The sequence below is a fragment of the Saccostrea echinata genome, unplaced genomic scaffold, assembly GCF_033153115.1.
Source record: "Saccostrea echinata isolate AGI-Se365-2 ecotype Australia unplaced genomic scaffold, CSIRO_AGI_Sech_v1 ptg000054l, whole genome shotgun sequence".
NCBI lineage: Eukaryota > Metazoa > Mollusca > Bivalvia > Ostreida > Ostreidae > Saccostrea > Saccostrea echinata.
The window spans coordinates 48010185-48019774 of NW_026889803.1; positions in this window are offsets into that span (position 1 = coordinate 48010185).

Genomic DNA, 9590 nt, shown 5'->3' on the forward strand with positions numbered 1-9590 from the left:
TGAATCTATGAATGGAATTCTAAGAGAAACAGACTACTTCACAAACTTATCAGAGCTTAGAATAAATTTTCAAAAAAAGTTACATGGATTAACAGTAAAAAATTTCAAAGGATGTATATCACCATTCTAGGTGGAAGTTAGACTGGAGTATTTTTTGTTTTTTAGGGATTAAATTTTTGTAGATTTAGATAACATGATTAATCTCAGTTATACATCAGAGTTCAGTGATATTAAGAAAAATATTGAATCAATGGAAACTCAGAAAATTAACCCCATTGGTAGGTTAACTGTAATTAAAACATTGATTATCCATAAATTAAATCACGTGATACTTACTTTATCTAATCCATCATTTGAAATAAACGTTTTTGAAGAAGAATATTGTTTTCTTTGGAGAAATAAAATTCATAAAATAAAAGAAATATTATCATTCAAGACTACAGAGTTGGTGGCCTTAAAATGGTAGATAATTCGGAGTTTATGATAGCATTAAGCTCAAGCTGGATAAGAAGATTAATTCATTTAGATTCCAAGTGGGTAAATTACTTCAAGAACAACTACAAACAGGTATTAAAAATCTTTGGTTAATTGATCCAACCTTTACTGCAAAATTATGTAAGAAAATAGCGAACACTTTTTGGATAGAAGTTGGCTTAAGATTTGTATTGTAGAACAACAGAAAATTCAAATGCTAGTATATTCCAATAGCATGTATGGTATAATCAAGGAATCATCATGGGCGAGTCCTCTTTCTTTCTTAAAAGTTACTTAGTATTTTAATGCTTGTTTGATTTCATAAGTGACTTGTTTGACTTTGATAATAATTTTTTAAGCCTTGACACCTTTACAGAACTAGGCGTAAAAACAAATTTTGTTGAATATTCTGGTTTGAAAGAGGTAGTTTAAAGACAGTTTTGTGAACAGAAACAAAATGAATTCTTATGTACCAAATATACCGTGTTTGCTCTGCTCCAAATTTGTATCGTTTCAGTGAACTTTCGACATTGAATACTGTTCCTTATCTTCATATTTCATTCTATGAAGATGTTCTATATTGATATGGAAAGATGTAAAGACATGTATAAAATTCTTATAATAGAAATTTAAAAAAAAAACAAGAACTTCAGTAGGCAAGAAATACCCTCCCTCTCTTTTGTGTGACATTATTGAAAATAAAAAAAGAATATTCGATGATGGGTACTATCACCGCTGCTTTGACACTCAATATATTTCTAAGATACGATTAATATTCACAAAAAATCAATCTAATTTCTGATATATGAACATGGCTCTAAATAGACAACACTTTGTTAACGAAAATATATCGACCTAAATAAAATACTGCCTATGTTTAATTAATTTTGTAGAAGACGTGTACCTGGTATTTGACTGTACCTGAGAAAGTACGTATTGGATTGTAGATAACGAAGTTGGTTGTTAAACAAAACTCTTTTGTGTCAGAGTTTGAGCGACTAGAACTTTGATTATAACTGAAGTTTCTTTATTGTTCAAATTTTAAACGTCATTGATTAGTTCTTTCTTCATTTTATCAGCACCAACAAACGTAACAAAAATCTAACACATAAAAACAAACAAGAAAGGGGAAGGGGCAACTTCTGCGTGAGACTTTCATTGACCACATCTTTTCAGCAGAATGATTTTTTATTGAATATTAGAAGTAAGTGCATCTTGAGTAAACTGAAAATGATTGACTAGAAAGTACTGATAATGGTAAAAATGGCAAACAGATGTTACGTTTTACTGCTTATGTAACGAATAAGTACAAAGAAAAGTTACTTCTGTCGAGGAATGCCACAAGCAACTAATAGGAAAGTGCAGAGAGATCGTATCAACTGTCCTGTAGGAAAAGGAACAGTATACAATTCTCTGTTGGACATCTCAAACGCGACCAGAGCGAGGGCAGTGAAGGTAAATATTATCGAGTCTGACAGGACTAGGAAACTCCATAAGATTTTGGAGAAAAACAAACGCCATAATGACTTTATGTTGGAACGGATGAAAGAAAGAACCGAAAAATCCCTCCGGGAACTGAGGGCCTTCCAGCAGGTGTTGAACAACGAATATAAAGTGTCAAATTTCAAGACAATGGAGAGAGGTTTCCGTAGAGAACTTGTTCAAACTCCTAGGACAGCTAGAAGATTTAAAATAGAAACGCGTGTGTATTATTCTGGTTTTGAAATGAAAACTTTTAAACCGGAAATAAACCGAAAGCTTCGACAAATGGATCCTACGCGGACTCAAAAGATTATGCAGAAAATACTTTTAGAAGACTTTAAGGATCGTAGTGACATTCTAATCGACAGAAATCTGTCTGAGAAAACTTTTATGGAAATGCTGGCTAATCACAGTAATTTGAAGCAGTATATGTATCATCGCAAAAAGTCAACAGTAGCTTTTGAAAATTTGGAAAATGTTACCGAAAACGAAGTGAAAAAGGAAATTTCTAATGTTCAAAATGAGACAAGTGAAGTTGCCTCTGAAAGCACCAAAGCCTTGGATGCAGTCATTGATGAGGTGGCAGTTGTTAACTTACAATAGACGAATTTTAAGGAATAAACTGTTATTGATGTTATTAACACGGAAATTATATATATATATATATATATATATATATATATATATATATATATATATATATATATATATATATATATATATGTATATATATAAAATATCATGATTTTGTATTTATAAAAACATAGTCATTATTGAGTGCGCTAACGGATGAGTACACGTTTAGCTCTCAGTATACTGGATCCATGTAAATTTGTCAAATATGTGCTTTCTGCTGGTTAAGGGGTAAATATGTGAATACACAAACGCGCACGCGCGCAAAAACGTTTTTTAATAAAACATCATTAATTCTCTTTAATGAAAGGAATGCCGTTATGTATGACGTGTTTTAATGATTAAGAAAGATATAGCGCAAATAGATTTCGATCTTTTAAATATACGTATTTGCTGTCGATAAAGTTAATATGAACTAATGGCATAAATGTTATACTAGAATATACGATTTTTCCAAATGTATGATCCTTGTTTCTCAAATGTAATCACTCCAGATTACATCTTTAGAAAAATGTTGTAATGAACAGCTGACGATCAATAAATTGGAATCCCAGAATAAATTGAAACATGATCACTACCAAATTAATTTCGACTGATTGATTCCAGAATCTCTAAATCACCTCCGGTAAAAGACATTCCAAAAACTTTATTCTATCTCTCATTTTACAGGAATATTTTGATATGTTTGCATTCATACAGTACATTTAACGAGTAGATATATAAGATTGAAAGGTGATTTTTACATTTTTATGATAAAGTAGTTTCAAGGACGTGGGTACTAATTGCATCCATTATTAGCAGACCTAATTTTGTCTCCATACGAAACAGAATTTATTCAAAAGCTTGAACATGAAAAGTAGTCTCTGGCTATGGCCTTTAATTCAACATTCAGATATATCGACGACGCTTTATGAATTGCCTCCAGGTGCCTCCATGGCACCTGATCCCACCTCTGATGTTTTAGATGTCCGTGTTTGTTCTGCTTCAAAATTTGTATTGTTTAATGCACTTTTGAGCTTGAATACTGTTCATTATCTCTATAAATTTCATTGATAATATTTATTTTCATTCTTCGTTGATTCGATATATCCCTTTGAACACGAAATAAAAGTCACCACAGAGTCTGACGTCTCTGTTTCATATTTGGATATTTTACTAGAGAAAGACATTTATAACAATCAAGCAAATCTTTATGATAAACGTGGTGATCTTCAGCTTCCCTTTTTTTTGTAACAAATTACCATTATCACCTGCATATAGAATTTATGTCTCCCTGTTGATTCGATAAGAAGAACTTGTTCTACGTACGAATAATTTCTAAATGCTATATAGAGATTTAAATTGATAATACAAGGATATCAAAAGTCAACAATTTGCAAATTCTATGGTCGATACAATGACTTTGTTAACAAATACAGTCTATCGTTCAATTGAATTTATATTGACTTTTGTTTTCATAGAAATTGTTAGGTCATTATTTTCAAACTAAATTGTCTACGAATTTTCCCGTTTGCCCGATCATGACATGAATGACACAGCGGGTGATACTTATTCCTCCAGGGCACCTGATCCCACGTCTAATGTTTTTAGTTGTCTGTGTTTACTCTGTTCCCAATTTGTATTGTTCCAAATTGTAGCAATACAATTTTCAGTATTGTTCTGTATCTTCATGTACATGTACCAATCGCACAGTGTTTTCTCAGTCAAATCATCCCGTACTACATCAATAAGTATGGAGTCAAAATATTATATGTCTGATGAAGGTAAATGATGATATTTGTGATATTTATTTTTTCAATAGAAATACATTTTCAGACATACATAATCGTAGTATATTCGTAGTTCATCCAGGATGTGATGACGCGTATTAGTTTACACTGCTATCAAAAAGCAAAGGAATAGAGGATTAACGGCCTTGACGGTCATCTTTAAGTTAGTATATTACAACCCCGTAAAGAATCATTGAATAGCAATTTCAAAAATTATATGATAAAACAAATAAACTAAAAATAAACGAAGGATCATTAGTTCTCCAGCATGCTAGAGGTTCACACTTATGACTTGGCGCCGCGTATTCTTTAGCACCCATTGAAAAAGTATCTCGCCGCTGAAACCCAAAGTGGAAATAAATTGTTTCATAAAAATCAGACATTGACATTTACGAGTGGATTGAAAAAATGAAGATATCAACAGTGATCGATCTCCAAAAAATATAAACAATACAAATTTGTAAACAGGACATAAAGCACGGGCCCTTGGAAATTCCAGAGGTGGGATCAGATGCCTAGGAGGAGAACAAGCTAAGTGCATGGTTATGATGGACAAGGGTGCTTTTTTAAACTGTGAAATTTATGGCCACTCGGTCAGAGGTTTTGGCGTTAGGACTGGACTCTTTTGATTATATGGTAAACATGCATAAAATTCTTTTAAAGTCATTATCTCTCCCCCTGTATATTAAGTATACAATCTACGTGAATTATCTTATATTTATTTCTATCATTTATTCCCCAAAGGAACACATAAAATTTAAACGTACCAACAGGTAATAAAATGGTAAATCTCACCGCTGATAATGTCTAACACTAATGTCTAATTGTAAACAGGCACTTATTTCTGCAATAAGTTTTTCAACCAATAGTATAATGTAATCCGAATTACATGGAGTACCCCCTCACAAAAATCACAGTCATTTACACTTTAAAAAAACATACACTGGCAAACTGTTTATAAACAATGTCGTCTACGATAATTTTTCTACACAACCATATTTGGCATGCTTGTCTCTATTTTCTTTTATCTCCATATTAACAGCGTCAGAACACTGCTCTCCGACTGCCATGAAAAGGTATGTAAACTAATCTCGAGCAGAGAGCAATTTGAAAATGAGTGGGTTCAAAAATTCAATTATAATGTTAAAAGTTTGCAGTGAAAATATGAAATTTCTTTACGTTTTATTTTCCATGAAAACATGACTATATTTTTCCGATGTAATTTTAGAAACAGATTTTTAGCCAATTAAAATTTAAGAACATATTCTGCTTGAGATTAGTGGTGTGAAACGAATTTTCCCGTCGGCGAGCAGAGTTTTTACGCTACTCCATGCAATTTGGTGTAGATATTTTGTGTTATTATTATACTTTGGATTAAAAAAATGCAAAAATAAGTGCCTGTGGTTTCTGGTATGATATTTTTTTCTTTCAAGTATGTCAGGAATTATGCAGAATTATGAAAAATTGCAATGGCATCGAGTGATTACAGAGTTTATGTTGGTAAAAATGGTAGGGAAGTTCAACCTTGTAGACAGGCGCTATTAATCTTATGTAAATCTTAGTTCTGTATTACTGCAACATCAAAAGAAGACAGTAATGGTATAAATACATGTTACTTTATTCTACATTTCATATTTGCAATCCGAAAACCCGACCTTGTTATTATAATTAAATAGTTCATGAGTTAAATAATTCAAGAGTTACCAACCCGTTTGAAAGACAGACAATGTTAACATTCACTTAAAATCAATCAAGTGAAAAGATTATTTTAATACTATACACGGGAGTTATATTAAAACTATTACCTAAATCTTAAAAGATGCACCTAAATCTGCAAAATACTCATATATATTCTGAAATCTTATTAAAAGCAAGTATATATAAATATAGGTACTGTATATATTAAGAAAGAGAAAACACACATTTAACAATATTTAATAATAACAAACAGAGTGTATCTGCAATCAATGCATTTGTTCTAAACAACTTATTTGTTGATTCACATCAATATAAAATGAATGTTTCTGTGATTAAGAACAAGCAAACAAATCTTAATTCTAAATTAAACATGTATTTAACTGGATCACACTAACACACACAGACACTAACTATATCAAAAGATATGCTTGGAAGAATTTTATAAAGTTCCAGACACAATGTAAAGTACACAGAAATTTAAGTTCTTTAAAATCTTATTACATTGCATTTTTTAAATTCATACCTTTTAAATAGTATAAAATATAAATTTATAGGGTTTTCCCTAAGGTGCGGAATTTTCTTCAAATAATTACACAGGTCTTTGTCATTCTAGTGAAATAATGAATTAAAATTTTTTTGGTTACTCATTCTGGATGTAAATGAACTATTAATTTACTAAAAGAACACCAACATCTTCCTGCTGTTAGTTGAAGCTTCTTAAAAAAATAAAGAAGACAATAAATTAATCGTTCGATCTCTCATCGATCTCTAAAAAAAAAAAAAAAGAGTAAACATGTTTATGAAACCGCTTTACTGAGGTGGCAACCTTTGAGCAATTACTGAGCGTTGTAAAATTGGCTAGATCTTTTAACAATCTTCCAGCAGTCGGCCAGCCATTGTAACGTACTGCCAAGATTTTCCAGAGGTCTATTCATTGTCCACGGTCTTTAAGATGTTTAGACTCTAACCAAAATAGTTTTTTCAAGGAAATCACTCTCTCTAACAGCGCGGAAAGATCGCCCATCGCTTAATGATCTCTCAGAGGTATTTCAAAGAACACTGTTTTTTAATCACTTGTCTATTTATGGCTTACGGTGATCACTCTTGGTTAAACTTTATCTCTCAGCAATATCCGTAGATCTCTTCACTTTCTGAGGTAGCTTAAGAGAGCAATGTTACCATCAGACTCTGAAGGAACTTTCAATGTGATTCTTTGAGTGCCTAGATCATGAAGTGATCTCGACAGATTGCCATGAAATGTAGTTCTATCCTACTTTTCCCAAGCACTTTATATTTGCCTTAAAACATTTGCATATACATGTAGACAGACTTTCGAGACTTTCAAAGAGTTGACAAGCTGAATATCACCCTTTCAGTGATCTCTCTTTGTGTAAAGGGGCCCTCTAATTATGATTGGCAGATTATAATGCGCTTGTTGCGAGATGAAAAATTGAGGAAAACAGTTTCTCCCAGATCTCACACCAGTCTCTACGATCTCCCAATGATCTCTCAAGCACTTGTTGAAATCTTATAGTCTCTACTACAATTTAAAGTAAAATACTACAATATCAAGTAAACTAAGATTGTCTCTCTGCAAATGACCTTCAAATGACTTTTTTCCTTAAGCCGTGAAATTTTTTTTGCGTTCTTTGAAAGACTTCTAAATGATCAAGATCCAAGCAAACTTTCTGTGCTCAGAGGGCGACATTTGGCCTTTTTGAGATATTGCTAACATCTGAAATCTTTGAGAGCTATTTTGAGTAGAATCAAAACTTGAGAAGACCACAGAGATCGTGTAGACCATTGGGAGATCAATGAGAGATAATGGCGATCATTGGAAAATTGTTGAGAGATTTGGCAAATTTTTCAATGCTCGGTAATCTAACAACAGTCTCAACCGCTGTGGGGAATTTACTGTTTTTCAAATAAAGTAACATCTTTCGTTGTTAATTAATGTAGTTCGTTTACATCGGAACAAATAATACATGTATCTCCGACAAATTGAATATGACTCATTTAAGTAAGAATTGAATTTTTGTCCAGATTACAGAATGACATGAAACAAATGAACTCATCCAGAAATAACGAGACTATGTATCACGGGCATTATTAATTTATATAATACTAAACCTTTTCTATAATGTCTACAATAAACCTGAAATAAACAATCAACAGGTATATATTCTTTCAAAGGATTTTTTCATAATTAAAGCATTGCAAATTGCTATTTATACGTTTTAGGCACATCTAGTATTTAATTTGTCATCAGACTATCTTCCAGCTGGTCAATGAAAAATCCTCTCTAGATCACTGCCTGATGTAGTGACGTCAGGCAATTAATTTTCATCGAAAAGGAGATGGGCGAACATAGCGTGCAGAAAGCCTATAGCTTCAAATATATAAAAATCATGTTCAATTTGTGAATTCAGTATTTAGAGTAAAGTTCTCATTATTGAAATGTATGAAATTATGATAAACAAAGCTTTTCTGAGGAAAATTTTCTCGGAAAATTTATTCTTTTATTTAAAAAATAATGTGATATTCGTGGGGGTTCGAACCGTAGCAATAAAAATCCTGAGTATCATTTTCTTTCGAGACTAGCACGCTAACCACTTGACTACGCAAGATCTGATAAATATTGGCATTTAAATCATGTTTGCGATATGACCCTTGACTTACTGGACTTCAAGTATTTCTCGAAAAGATGCGAATGATATGTCATAAAAATATATTTTTAAGGTATAGTGGGTCTTTGCTCCATATTTTAGGAAACCAAAAAATGTATATTTTTATGCAAACTTCGAGGATTAACTTTCAAAAAAATGGAGCGAAGACCCACTCATATCGAAAAATAGTGTTATAGTATGAGAAAATGACTCTTTTTGCCCTCTTTAGTGTGTGTACAATATTTCATAAGCAAATAATTTCAATCTTTGTGAGATTTTTGCAAATTGTAGAGATTTTACATAAAGTATATTTTAATGTTAGATTAAATATCAAGGAAAATTTTGATATAATTGAGATTTAATTTTTCACCTTCATGTTTGTCACACTATAGGCTTTTCGCTCGTCATGTTCACCCATCTTCTTTAAAAAAAAACTTCTAATATGTTATTTGATTTTCTATCCTTACATACTTAATCTAATAGAGATAAAAATACAATGATTTCAATACCCCTATGCATAAATTAAAACATAGATCCTACTTACTATGTAACTCATTTGTATAAATGATTTTTTTAATAAGAATGTAATACCAGTATTTTAGTTATTGTTATAATTTGGATTGAATGAATCTTAAATTCTCTAGCAGAATATCATTCATTCCTATGAAAAATTTAACTCGACGATATGAATGCGTGATCTTAATTGTACTGAGATATTTTTTTTCTTGTTTGTAGAATGTTTCCACAACTTATAAATAAGAGCAATAGAAAAGACAACAAATTGACAACACTTTTGATTTAAGTTGAGTTCTTTTTCACCAAATATCGATTGATTTATGATGTAAAATGAGGTAGTGTGCGTGCTCCT